Below are 15,407 nucleotides of genomic sequence, written 5' to 3' on the forward strand. Positions count from 1 at the left end.
TCCCAGATCCCTAAGTACTGGGTAGACACTTAGGGCTGTTTTATCAATTGAGTAATTAATTTGGGTTGACAGTTTCCCTAAGGGCATTATAATGCATTTTTTGCCATTGAGTTTTAGGCCATGGTTTTGGCACCAGTCATTTGTCTAGATTACACCCTCTTGCAAGATGTTTTTGTCTTGTGGGGGAATCTGTAATAACTCCTAATTTACAGTCATCTGTGAACATGGTAAGTCAGAGGCCTTCAGCGTTAGCCTTGACCTCCGAGAAATAGATGCCAAACAAGAGTGGGCCCAGCACAGAGCCCTGAGGTACTCCGCTAGTTACCAGTCTCTTGGTAAAAGTGGTCTCACCAGTCCTGACTTCTTGAGTCCTGTCTGTGAGCCTGCCAGCATTCCAGCAAGTTATGTAAGGATTTCTAACTGGTTGAGAGAGCTTGTCAACAATGCCTGAGTGGGGTATTGTATCAAATACCTTGTCCAGTTTAAGATATGCAGTATGCACTGTTTTACACTTGTCCATTGCCTTGGTGACCCTGTCAGATAAGTGTACCAGGTTAAGTAGGCTCAGCCTTTCCTTAATAAAGCCAAACTGGGATGAGTCCAGCATCTGTAGGTTGCCAATATCCATGTTAATCATTTCCATGATAATTTGTTTCATTTGCATGCTAGGCTTGTTAGACTGATGGGTCTGTAGTTCCCATGGTCGGTTGCTGGTGTGCCCGTGCAGAAGGAATGACTGTTGTGGTCCTCCATTCACTTGGAACATTGACTGTTTCGAGGCTGTAGTTTGAAGAGTGCCTCAAATGGTCCTGATAGGTCTTTTTTACACTGTTCAGAATGCATCCGGGGATGTTGTCAGGACCCATAGAGGCAGTGTTCTTGAGTTTAGTGAGTGCTGCCAACACCTGATTCCTGCTGACAGTTGGGGGATGTATGTTGGGGAGATTTAATCACCAGTTCAGCACACTGCTGTGTGTTACCTTTAAGGTTCTGGCCACAGCTGTAGAAGGCTTTGTGATTTTCCTTAGCCTGCAAGGCTTTCATGACCTTGTAGATAATCTTATTGGACTTAATTAGACCTCTTAGTTTCTTGTTTAGTTGTTTAAGACAACACTTGTCTTTAAGGGAGTTGCTTTACTTGATTTTTTGGCCATGATTTTTTGCTTTTATTGTATACCCTGTTTAGTTGAGGATTCTGTCAGTAGGGGTTTTTTTTAGTGTTTGTTTTGGGCTTACTTCTTGTAGGTATGGCAGCCGCCAAGCAGCCATTTATACATTTGTATAGGGACTCTGAAAAATTCTGCATATGTAGTTCTGGACTTAGGTTTAGGAGGAGTCTGTGGTCACTTAATAGGATGCATTTTGCCATAGAATCGTTTCTGACTGAGAATGGTTTAGCTGGGTTTCCCAGGTTGATTTTTACTTCAAAGGAGAGACCTTTGTTATCCAACCTAACTAGTTAGGTCATTGCCATAGAATCGTTTCTGACTGAGAATGGTTTAGCTGGGTTTCCCAGGTTGATTTTTACTTCAAAGGAGAGACCTTTGTTATCCAACCTAACTAGTTAGGTCATTTCATGGGCAGGAGGGGCAACACACTCCCATGTTGCTGAGAAAAAGATCAAGTATGTTTGATCATGTGCTATCTCTTCCATGGTGTTTGTGAGGTTGATTCTAGAAGAAGGATAGTTTGAAGTGAAAGTATTCCAGTTGATACTGACATCACCTCGGACGACTGCTTCATTGGTAACACTGTGTGAGATAAAGTAAAGGACGTCTTCATTAACTATATTATTACCAGGAGCAAAATATACAACAATTATACAAAGGAGCTTGTGGTCATTTATTTTTATGTAGTGGATAAATAGTTCTGCATTATTGAATTTAGGCAGTTTTTGTAAGAGGAGAAACGTCATATGTGTTAGAGTAAAGGATAGTTACTTCTGAGATTTTTTTGTTTAGCTTGTCAGCTCTAATGATGCTCTATCCTGGGGAACAATTTCTGAGACTGTCATATGAGGTTTCATCCATGTCTCAGTAAAGGCAACGATATCTGGCATATAATGGGATATTCTGGCATGAAGTTCAGCGATTTTATTACAAATGCTACATATATTTATGGAGGTAAAGAATAGTTGTTTGGAGTTATTAGAGGTGATTAGAGGGGATGTGGGTGAGAGGGGAGTAGAGATGGAAGGAAGGCTTGGGTTAGGGTGTATGTCACTATATAATTTAATTTTTGAAGAATGTTGGTGAGAATGAAGTAATTTTGTAAACATAATTTCATAATTTTTAATTTTATTTTTTGCTTTGTTCTGGGTTGGTAGTTAGGATAGGTAATTTTGTGTTTAAATTAAAGAGTGAGTGAGCTGTTAAATAGATGTGGAGCAGTTTCTGGTGAAGGATTTTAGATAAAATGGTTTAAATGTAGGCTTATGGCAGGTGAGAAAATGTTGGGTGCAGGAGTGATTTGGTATTGTGTGAGTAGTGCAAGTAGTAGAAGATATAGAGTAGTTAAGCTAGGGAATAGCACATTTACTTGTGGGGTTGAGGGTTGGTATAATAGTTAAGGTAATATACAACAAAAAAGCAGGCTAAAATCCAGGGGGTAGAAGCTGTGCTTAAGAAAATAGGAAATATCACTAAAACACAGTATAAAGCAACAGCTACCATGCAGAGTTCAGTCCAGGAAATGTTGCAAAATTACATAAAATCCAAGGAATAACCAGTCCGTAGTAAAAATCAAAATTGTTGTTTATTAGTGCACTCAGTAGGTTAGCGCTTTCACAAGTTAGCTTCTTCAGACCATATAACTGAGTGAAGACCAAACATCCATTTTAAAAACATGTATCACAAATCAGATTCTTACACATCATGAATGGCTCATTAATTATTAAGTGCATTATAAAATCACATATAAATTCCATTACATCATTTAAACATCAAACTATTCCTAAAAAATGAATAAACAATCTAAAAGTGCATTTAAATGAACACTCAAAAAACAACCTTTAAAAGTCAGAAACATTATCCTAATTACGATTATTGACTTCATGTACCTGACATATAAAAACTATTGAAAAATAAATAATAAAATTATATATATATATGAATAGAAATATATATATATATATGAAAAAAGATGTAACTAGTAACATCTATCTAACCTTCAACCTTTTGGTCCGAAGAAAGTGCTTCAAAGAAACCCTTTCATTCAGACCTTTACCCACATCAGCATGTAGTCTGATAATCCAGTTGGCCTCTCTTTCTTCTGTCAAAGCACTAATATTGCCACCCCTTATACCTAAATGTACCACTTCAATGACCACAAACTCAAATATGTGTTCGTGTCCCATGGACATGACATGTTTCGCTAGTGCATTAGTCACTGTACCTGTTCTGATATTGTATAAATGCTTTCTTATTCTGTGTCTGAATTGTCTGTCAGTCTTTCCTACATAGAAAGACTGACATGACAGCCAGATAGACCACATGTTCCATTCCACAGGTGGCTACACAATTAAACCTAAATTCTCTCCCTGTATCAGGATGTATAAATGTGTTAATGCATCTAACATGTTGACAGAAGTTGCACTTACCACAAGGTGTGGTACCTACTATGTCTCCTCTGGCTTCCCTAGCATTTTTATGACATAATATCCTCTTTATATTTATCTTATTTTTAAACCTAAATTTTGGAGTGTCCCCTATATATTCTTTAATTTGTTTGTCAGTCATCAATACTCCCCAGTGTTTTTGAAAAATTTTTATAACATTATCCTTATCACTAGTAAAGTACATGGGAATTCTCACTGTGTTATCTGCTTCTGTTAACTGTTTCAAACTATTTGATGGCTTGAAAATGTCCTCTCTCATTGCATCAATGGTGGACAAACCTTCATCAAGATCAGCAGTGCTATAACCACATTTCTCAAACCTCTCTCTAGGATCTGACATTTTGTTAAGGGAATGTCAGATCTTAGAGGTTTGAGAAACGTGGTTGTAGCACTGCTGATCTTGATGAAGGTTTGTCCACCATTTCTGCAATGAGAGAGGACAGAGCTAAGCCTTATTTTTCAAGCCAACCAATCACTCCAAAATTTAGGTTTAAAAATAAGAGAAATATAAAGAGGATATTATGTCATAAAAATGCTAGGGAAGCCAGAGGAGACATAGTAGGTACCACACCTTGTGGTAAGTGCAACTTCTGTCAACATGTTAGATGCATTAACACATTTATACATCCTGATACGGGGAGAGAATTTAGGTTTAATTGTGTAGCCACCTGTGGAATGGAACATGTGGTCTATCTGGCTGTCTGTGGAGCATGTCAGTTTTTCTATGTAGGAAAGACTGACAGACAATTCAGACACAGAATAAGAAAGCATTTATACAATATCAGAACAGGTAAAGTGACTAATGCACTAGCGAAACATGTCATGTCCATGGGACTATTTGAGTTTGTGGTCATTGAAGTGGTACATTTAGGTATAAGGGGTGGCAATATTAGTGCTTTGACAGAAGAAAGAGAGGCCAACTGGATTATTAGACTACATGCTGATGTGGGTAAAGGTCTGAATGAAAGGGTTTCTTTGAAGCACTTTCTTCGGACCAAAAGGTTGAAGGTTAGATAGATGTTACTAATTACATCTTTTTTCATATATATATATTTCTATTCATATATATATCATTTTATTATTTATTTTTCAATAGTTTTTATATGTCAGGTACATGAAGTCAATAATCGTAATTAGGATAATGTTTCTGACTTTTAAAGGTTGTTTTTTGAGTGTTCATTTAAATGCACTTTTAGATTGTTTATTCATTTTTTAGGAATAGTTTGATGTTTAAATGATGTAATGGAATTTATATGTGATTTTATAATGCACTTAATAATTAATGAGCCATTCATGATGTGTAAGAATCTGATTGGTGATACATGTTTTTAAAATGAATGTTTGGTCTTCACTCAGTTATATGGTCTGAAGAAGCTAACTAACCTACTGAGTGCACTAATAAACAACAATTTTGATTTTTACTACGGACTGGTTATTCCTTGGATTTTATGTAATTTTGCAACATTTCCTGGACTGAACTCTGCATGGTAGCTGCTGCTTTATACTGTGTTTTGGTGATATTAGTTAAGGTGTTTACCTCACAAACACAAGATACAGGGTTTGGTTCTCACCTTTGGGGAAACTGGCTAGACTTAAAATGGCCCACAAAGATAGCTAGCCTAGTACTTATGAACCTATGAGATGGGGAGCCAACAAAGTAATAATCTTGTCATGAGTTGGACAGCCAGTGAAGCTATAAAGTCAGACACAAAGTTCTGTAAGAGATTGTGCGATGTTAAGGATAGGTAAGAGTGATGAGTAGTGAGTACTTTGGATAAGAAGTGAGACAGGTAGAGTAGAGAACCCAAGAGAGTAGTAAGTGAGTTGGATAAGAAGTGAGAAAGACAAAGTAGTATAAGTTAATTCTCCCAACAGAACAAGGAGGTTAGGATTACCTCATTTGAAGAGATATTTTAGAGCTAGACAGTTAAGACTCATACATAACACAAGCAGAAAGCTACATTTCAATATGGAAAGGGATGATGATGAAGCAGTGGAATAATCCAAGAAATAAGGAAAGAATGGGATTTTGGATGCATATCCTTAAGGAGAATAACATCAGTCATACAGAATATTATATTCATAAAGTAACAGAAAGTATACCAAGAACTCACCCAGCATGGGAGTGGAGAAAAGAGATTCTGCTAATATGGATGGCTGCAATTAGGTGTACAGAAAATACATAAGAGGGGACAGAAATTTACTGGAGGAAGCTGGCAAAGAAACCAATGTATTGAGAATAAATAATTTATAGCAGGAAATGTAATAGAATGGGAAGAGGCCATTTGGAGTATAGGCTAGTGATTGCCTTCCCTATCAGGGATTGATTGAGGATGGCGCAGTGGTGCAGTGGTAGCATTCTCGCCTCACAGCAAGAGGTTCTCTGTTCGATTATTGGCTGGGATGCCTTCTGTGTGGAGTCTGCATCTCCTCCCTGCTTTCGTTTGGGTTTCCTCCGGGTGCTCCAGGTTCCTCCCACTTTACAAAGGCATACGTCTGAAGCGTTTCTCCACAGGCCTCCTCTGAAAATTAGCTCGTTCCAAGTCGGACTTTCCCGGTTAACAAATATTAAATAAATAAATAAAATAAATAAATATCAAAGTATAGACAAAAAAAGAGCTAGGAAAATCCTAAATGAAAGACCTGCAATGGTTGAGTTTTCAATTGAATCTAAAACAGAAGCTGCTGTTAAAAAGGATAATTACTAGGGCATATAAAATATGGCAGAATAATTATAGGAATCAATCAGAAGAGGTCAGAAAAGATTGGGAAATTCACAAAGAAATAACGGGAATCCATATGTAACAAAGTCTAGATGATTTAGAATTTTTGCCTGAAAGTGTGTGCATAGATACTTTTATACCCGAAGCAGACTCTAAAGAATTTCTCCTCAGGTGGATAACAAATGTTGGAGGTGTGATTGGGAAGAAAGAGGTAACTGGGAAAGAATGATTTGGGAGTGTAATAAGTTAACAGACTTTAATAATTCTGTACAGAGCAATTTTTTTAGCTGGGATAAAGGATCTGAATTGCCTAGACATAATTGAGTTTAATTCTGGTGTCTGCTAAAAAAGCAATTACTAGAAAATCAAAATCAAAATCTAAATCAACTGTACTTGAAGTAGCATATATTATAACAGAGATAAAAGAACAGGAAGTGGGATTTTTAAAAATGGGTAGGAATAAATTACATAGAAAAAATGGAAATTGTGGGAACAACACGTGCAGAAAAATATTTTGTAGGAAAAATGATGTTTAAGACATAGCAAGAACTGAATAATTTATGTAATGTTGCTTAGATTATGCATCACAAATATCGCTATGTATCCTATAATGCTTATAAATCTGAACTTGTTAATATGGTTTGATTACTTTTATTTAAATTTAAGTTTCCTATGTCACAAGTGATAATTCAATAAAGGTGTTTAAAAGAGGTAAGAGAGACAGAGTTGAGAGTCAAAGATAAGAATTTGCAATACTGAGTATGAAGAAAAAGAAGGTGATACGGTAGAAAAGGGGGAGAAGTTGGTGTGAAATTCTGAGCAAAAATGCATTACATAATGTTGTTTAAAGGAACTGATAGATGACTTGGGGAAAAAGAGGTGTGGTTTTAGATTGGAAGAGAAGGGAGTTCAGTAATGAAATGGAAGGAAGGGTAGCTATTTACTGGGCAGTCATAGAGTGGATGAGTGGGAAAGAGAATGTTAAAAATACTGTGTTGGATACTGCATTAACAGAATAGACTCTGAGTAAGTGAACGAGAGAGTAGAGAACAGAATATTAATACTTTTGTGATGGATGGTATAACGTGTGTGATATGTGGTAATTGTACTGATATGTAGCTGTATCTTAAATGGGTTTGTAATGCCATTAAAAAGTAGGAGGAAACTAGTGGAGAGAAATATGTGGACCTGGGGCATAGTTGGGGTAGGAGGAGTGCGAAGTGGGTCACATCCCTCACTTTAGTGTGAGACAATTAATCCGGGCCTGCTCAAACCCAGTGATTCTACACACTCAGCCCAACAAAAGAAGGCAGAGTTGTGAAGTGGCTGTTAAAAGACAGAAACTAATAGTGATGGTACACTACTATAAACTAGTGATAAGGCCAGCTTTGCAGAATAGAAGTAGAACAACTGCAATGATGTATCACTGCGTACTCAAGGATGCTTAAACATGATTGCAGCCCACACAGGGGGAGACTACATTAGTGAAAACACAGGTAAGCAATGCACGCCCACTTTACATGATGTGGCAGTCTTCTTAATACTTGAACCCCGTGAAATAGGTTACAAAACCAAGAGCTACTGCAATTACCTAAAGTATTTAGAGCAGTAAAGAGGCATAGAGGTGTAAATTGCAGCTGCCGCTGAATGCTGTTGTGTAAATTTTCCCTTCACTATCGGGGGTGTGTCACACTTTAAAACAGCTTCTCCCCTGTACTTGAATAATTATTTTCCTATTTTGTAGTATTATGGATAGCATCTATTACAAGACTAACAAAAATGTCTTTTTATTATGCTATCTTAACTATGAATCCCTGCTCAGAACATGTTTTCCAACTCTAACTGTCTAGTGAAGCAAGCCAAGAGCAAGACATTAAAGGTGATAAGCATAAAGCAACATGCTGATAGTGGGTAAATAAGTCATCCATGTGGTATTTAGTTGGCCAATTAGTGAGTTAATAAGATACGGGACTGTATAAGTATTAGTGTGGTGAAAACGTGGATGTATTAGAAAACAGGAGAGGACCAGACAAATGTGCACTATATTGCTAGAAAGGAAAACAGGAGATAAAGTTCTAGAGAAGGGTTCATAATAATAGGAACATCATCATAACACGTCTAGCAAAATGTGCTCCAACTTATACAAACTACGAGAACCATGTCAGTAATATCAAGAGCTGTTTAACAGAATATGCATTTAGTTAAAATTGAACAGTGTGTTCGAGTCCTGAAGCATAAACAATGTGAAAAGCTGACTCCCTTTTAAAATTGTAAGACAGTCAAGTACATAACAAAACTCAGTATTACGGGAATCAGCACATTAGGACAAACAGCAGTGATGCAGTTTAGTATGGAGAATATTAGATACTTTGTACTGAGTAATGACCTAAATAAAATTAACTGGCTATGAATTTTTACTGGCTAAATTGTAAGTACAGTAGTACAGATGTTTAACGCAGTTTCAGCATATAATTAAGTAATATATTTACCCTAGCAGTAACAATACACCTAACAGTACCGTATTCATTCTTTAATGTACATTTAAATTAAGTAACCATTTTACACTGTGTCATTAAATTACAATACAGTGATAAAACAGGTCAGTTTAATTCAAATTTCTAGTCTGTTTGTATTTACTTCTCAGATATCCAAGCTGAGAACCAAGACTTCTGGCTAACAAAGTTTGTAGATGACTGCAAACTAGGGTTGTTGTTAACTTGGTCTATGACACCTGAGACCTTGGTTCAAGCTAAATACAAAAAAAGTGTAGTAAAAAAAAAATCACTTTTGGTGAACAACTCCCCCTTCTTACTATATAGTTACAACTGCCTCATGTACACAGACAACCCTCTCCTCCTCCCAACAAATTCCAACACATGTGAGAGATGCAACCATATAGCCAAACTGGAGGCTAAGCTCTCTCAACTCAGTACTGGCATAACCAGTCAGGAGGAGAAGGAAACCATACTCACTACAATTCCAGTCTCACATAGACCTACCACGACAGCAAACCAAACACATAATCACACAAAAACATACTCGGAGGCTCTAAATAAAGATCTGCCGAAGCAGCAGAGACCTCCAAAGCAGACACCAAGCAGCCGCTACCCCAAAACAAAACACGTGCAACACATATCTCACAAAGCCAGTGTGCAAAACAGTCACAGCCCTTAAGACTAAACAACACACCTGATACACTTGTAATAGGTGACTCTATCGTCAGGCACACTGACGTCCCGCTCACCAGGCTGAACAAGGAGAGGGTCACGGTGAGCAGCCTGTCGGGTGCTAGGATCCGCCACATAACACAAGCACTCAGGTCACTCCAAGGCAAGTACAAATATGACTCAGTCATTGTCCATGCTGGTGTGAATGACCTGAGACGTACCTCCCTGGACTACATGAAAAGAGACATAAAGGAGCTCTCTAAGCATGTAGCCCAGGCCGGTATGACCCTGACCTTGAGTAGCATCTTACCCTCACCAAGAATGATGCCACAATATGAAGACAAGATGATCAATTTCAACAATTGGCTTAAGTACTGGTGTCATTCAAAGGGGATCCAATGCCTGTCAGCTTGGGATGATATGCTCGACAAGCCACGATGCTTCGCTAGGGACGGCTTGCACCTGTCACCGCTGGGCTTTCGGATATTGGCAAAGGCTCTTGCTACCCCATAGTGGCGTTTTTAGGCAAGGCTCAAAAGACAAACCCACCTCCATAGGTATCACAAGGGATAAGAAACTAAGAGTAATGCTACTCAACGCCAGAAGTCTAAACCTCAAGATGCACGCACTCGAAACTCTCCTTAGCATGGAGAACATCGATATCTGTGCAGTAACAGAAACCTGGTTCAGGGCTCCCGAGAGCACCCCAGCACTACCAGGTTATACCTCATACCATGCTTTTCGCCCCAAAACTTGGACCGAACCACAAAAGGAGGGGAGTATCGATATTCATCAAAGATACCCACACCTCCAGGTTGGTGGCAAAGCACGAAGCATCAGAGACTATCCATGTGCAACTAACAGTGGGTAAAACTGCCTTCCAGTTTATAGCCTGCTACAGACCACCCTCCCAAACCCAGGAACCCCACTCGGCCTTCCTGAGAACACTGGAAAATATGAAGGTCTCTCCAAACACCATTATATTGGGCGACTTCAACTACCCAAACATAGACTGGGAGCATTACTCTAGCTCCAACACCCTAGCCCAAAGGTTCCTAGAATTTATAAACTCAAATGCTATGGAACAACTTGTTACCACTCCCACAAGAGGGGAAAACATACTGGACCTGATCATCACCAACATGGGGACTCTATGCTCCAGACCAGAAGTGTATCCCTCACTGGTAAGATCAGACCATAAACTAATCTCACTGGATATTCACATCCCGACCCCACCCCCTGCCCAGAAAACCACAGTGAAAAACTTCTCTAAAGCAAATTTTACACTCCTCAAAACTGAGGTGGAATCCTTCAAAGCCCCCGGGCCTGTGGAAAATACAGTCCAGACCACAGAATCCTTTATAAACGCATTCTATGAACACCTTCAGGAATGCATGGATCATGCGATCCCAAATAAAACCAAGACCCAATCCTCCAAAGGCAGACGTCCTGTCTGGTGGACCCCAGCCATAAACAAACTATACAATAGAAGGAGGAAGCTACTAAATGATAAAGCAAAATCCCAAAAAGGGAAGGCATCACTGATCAGTATTAGCAAAAAACTACGGGCACACATAAAATTGTCTAAGGCCAGCTTCGAGAGAAAAATTGCACAGGACACTAAGGATAATCACAAGGCTTTCTTTAGTTATGTTAGGAACCTGGGTGGGAATTCCCAGATATGCTCAGAATTAGTCCAAAATGACAAAAATACACCGAACCCACAGACATTGCCAACATCCTAGCTGACAGGTTCAGCGCAAACTTCTCCCTCCCCACCAAAAGGGCAAATATCTATCCCAGCAGAGTGCTGCCCCTGACATCTCAGATGCTCAGGTAAGAGCCGCCTCTCCAAAGCAAAAAACACAGCATCAATGGGACCAGATGGTGTCCCGGGCTGCGTCCTACATGAACTCAAAGAAGAGCTAAACCCAAACATAAAACTACTGTTCAATCTCAGCCTTACTACAGGATATGTGCCCAAAGAGTGGCGTACAGCAACAGTGGTCCCTCTCCATAAAGGTGGTGCCTCAACGGATCCTGGAAACTATCGCCCCATAAGCCTGACTAGCTTGGTCTGCAAAGCTATGGAAAGGATCATCATGGACCTCATAAATAAAGATATTGGAGACCTACAAGCACTGGATCCTACCCAGTTCGGCTTTGTTAAGGGCAGATCCTGCCTCTTAAACCTGGTTGATTTCTTTGAAACAGTCACCAAGGCCATTGACGAGGGGAAGGTGGTCCACACAGCCTACCTGGACCTCGCAAAAGCCTTCGATACAATACCCCACTCGGGCATTATAGATAAGCTCACCAGCTTAAATATAAACCCCTATGTCATTAGATGGATTGCAAACTGGCTCAAGGACAGAACCCACATGGTTAGAATTGCTGGAGCCATGTCAGACTCCAAACCAGTTACAAGTGGTGTCCCACAAGGCTCAGTCCTGGGACCTCTCTTGTTCGGTATATATTTCTCGGAGGTACAGGCCAACACGGAAGGACTGTGGCTGACCAAGTTCGCAGATGACTGCAAACTGGGTGCCATAATCGACTCTCCAGCCGACACAAGCATCCTCCAAAAGGGCCTCATAGAAACAGACAACTGTTGCCAGAGCCATGGCCTCAAGCTAAATGCCAAAAGTGTATAGTCATCCCTTTGGCAAAAACAAAGTGCCCACAAATTACCACATAGGTGGAAATCCATTAAGTACAGAAGAAGTAATTAGGGACCTGGGGACCCAAGTTGATAGCAATCTCTCATTTGACAACCACGTGGCCAAAGTGGTTAGAAAAACATTTTATATAGCCCACCTAATCATGAAGGGATTCACATCTAGATCAGGGGAGGTCATCGTGCCTCTTTACTCATCCCTCATCAGGCCCATAATTGAGTACAATGCCCCTTTTAGGATGTACCTTACCAGACACCTGCAGCAACTGGAAAGACCCCAAAAGTACCTCACCAAGAGGATCACAGGGCTCAAACAGATGCCATATGCTGCCCGGTTAAAGAAACTCCAGCTCTACTCAGTGGCATACCACCTGTTCAGAGGAGATCTGTGCCTGACGTATAAAGCCATGTCCAACCCGGAATTAATGGACATACTGCACCTCAGAAAATCCAAATCCCATCGAGCTACGCGCTCGAGAGACTTGAACCTCAGCACTGAAATAAATAGGACATGCTGGAGGGACAGATTCATAACCCAGAGGCTCCTTTCACTCTGGAATAAAATCCCAGTCCAGGTTAGGCAGAGTCCCTCATTGACTCTCTTCAAGAGGAATCTTGATGAGTGGATGGGAGATCGTAGGTTTACCCCGGGTATCACTTCTGTGTCACTGTTAGATAGAGGCACAGTATACTAACCTCGAAAAAGGGCATAGCAAAATAAATTTAAAATGGGTGGCGAAAGCCAAACACATTCTGGCTAGGCTTATAAATGCCCTAGGGCAGATAGCCTAGTATGAACCTATGAACCTATAGACAACACACCTCCACAAAATGAAAATGTAGTCAGAGACCAAGGTATTTGGGTTGATACTCTATATCTTTTGACCACCATGTGCCAACAGTTGTTATGAAGTTCTTTTATTTAGCACTGCTGTTTGACAAAGAAATATCATGTGGGTCTAAAAAAAGGTAATCACTTCCTTACACACAGTATTGATCAAGCAAATTATTAAGATCACCATTCCCTGTGATATGTATCTCACTAAACATATCAAGCAATTAAAAAGACGTAAAAGGTTCTTAACCAAAAAGATCACATGCCTGAAGTCCCCTAGCCACCAGGAGAGGCTGGAAGCTCTATCCCTGTACTCAGTTTTATAGACATTTGAGGAAAGATCTCCATATCGCTTGCTGTGCCGTCAGAGACCTTATTGTTCTGGATCATCTGTATCTTCACTAGTCCAATATCCCCACTGATCCTAGACCCAGGGACTTAAAGTATTGCCATCAGATAAATAAAACACAGAGGAGAGACAGGTTTATAACACAGCCCTTTCCAAACTTCTAGAATAAACCTCCCCTGCACGTTAAGCAACTCACTTTCTTCATTTAAACATAACCTAGATGACTAGATTAATATCAATAAATTTACTCCAAGATTAATTGACATGGCCTTCCTGAAGAAAGGAGCTGCAGCCAGAGGCAGGGCACTGGTAAGACATGAATGACATGCATGGCCATATGACTGTTTGGCCTTAGAATGGCTGTGACTCTATAAATCTATGAAACTCTTGTTCACTTAGGAGCTCAGGAGTAGTAGTAGATCAGCAAGTTAAGAAGGAGTTATACAGTGTTAAAGTATGGAAAAGATGAAGAAGAAGATAAGGGTTAATCAGGAGAGTTTATGGAAGATAGACTCAATGCACGAGGATTTAGGCAACATTTGTGCTATATGCATAGGACAAATCTATTAGTAAATCAACAGAGCTGTTCTGAATAGACATTTATCTAAAATTTGGTTATAGGGATGCTGTTCCATACCTTTGATGATACTACTGATAACAGTGAATCACAGAAGTATTTATGAGAAAGAGGTGTTTTGATGAGGAATTGATTTTCTTGATGGAGTTTTCATGGATAATGCCACCAGCAAGTGAAACAACTCTTTATAGGGAGTTTACAGTAAAGGAACAGGGATTAATTTTCCAGTATCAGGTGAAGCATACACTCGTTTCTTTGCATTAACAAGTGTGTAAATGAAGCATTGAAGTCCACCATGGCTGTGCCGGTCCTCTCTGAGTCTGAGTTAAAGGACTTTCTCATCTCCTCCAACCTTACTTTTCCCCACTACTACAGGCCTGGTTTTCATCCTTGTAATCACTGAAGTAAAGTACTCACATTCATTACTACCTGAAAGAAGATGGTATATGTCACCAGAATCTTGACCAGACAGTAACTAATTTTGCTTATTTTTGTTTTGATCCTTTCTATAATATTCTGAGCTGCTGCTGCTACCATTGGTTTTATTGCCGTAGTCACCAACACTAGTCAGAGCTTAAAATGCCGTCACCACCCACTGTTTGACACAGCTGTGCAAAGGGAAGTGGGAAAGAAATGATGAAATGAGCATTCATGGAAAGCATAAACAAAAGACACCTAATATAAACTGAAAAGGCAGTTATTAAGAAAACTTCAGCCTAGGCTTAAGTCCTTCCAGCTTAATTCTTCCTCAGAAACCCTCTGGGCATTCTTTGTTCACTTTTTCTACACTGATTGCTTAATTTTAAGTAAGAGGTAGATCACTTGGTCTGCATCCTCTTCTGGATTGCAATTTGACCTATAAGACATTTATTGGAGTTTTGGCACTTTACTGACCCTCCTTTTCGGTACTAAACTTTAGGATGTACTGCATAATTTAACCAGATGTGTGAATTATTTTGGTGGAATTTCTAGTTGTGATTATATATTTGGAACTGGGCTTCACTAATCAAAAAAGGGCTGTGTTTCTATTTCCTATGATTCTTGTTTTCCTTGTTTGGCCTTGTGGTTAGATTTCTTTCCACTAACTCAAGTTGAAAATCAAGACCTTTAGCTGTTCCCTCATTGACCTTTCTAATTGTGCCTTCATTTACATTAGACAGTAAAAACTTATTCTCAACATAGTATAAGATCATGATGTGTAAAATGGGTAATATCTTCCAGCAGGTAGCTATAAAAAGTTGTTACTGGTCCCTGAAACTCTGACTCTGTTACTGGTCCTGAAACACCCTCAATACACAAGTACATATAATTTTTTATCTGTTTTTCTTCCTCTTTCTTTGATAACACCCACATCTACACCAGAGTTTGCCTATGGTGTTTATTTCTAAGTTCCTCAAAGATCTTTGGTTTCTCATTTAAGTGGTAGTTACTGGTCTCACTCTCTGTAGTCTAGGAGAAGGAGA

Source organism: Protopterus annectens, chromosome 2.part1 (assembly GCF_019279795.1).
Source record: "Protopterus annectens isolate FY-2018-M chromosome 2.part1, PAN1.0, whole genome shotgun sequence".
NCBI lineage: Eukaryota > Metazoa > Chordata > Ceratodontiformes > Protopteridae > Protopterus > Protopterus annectens.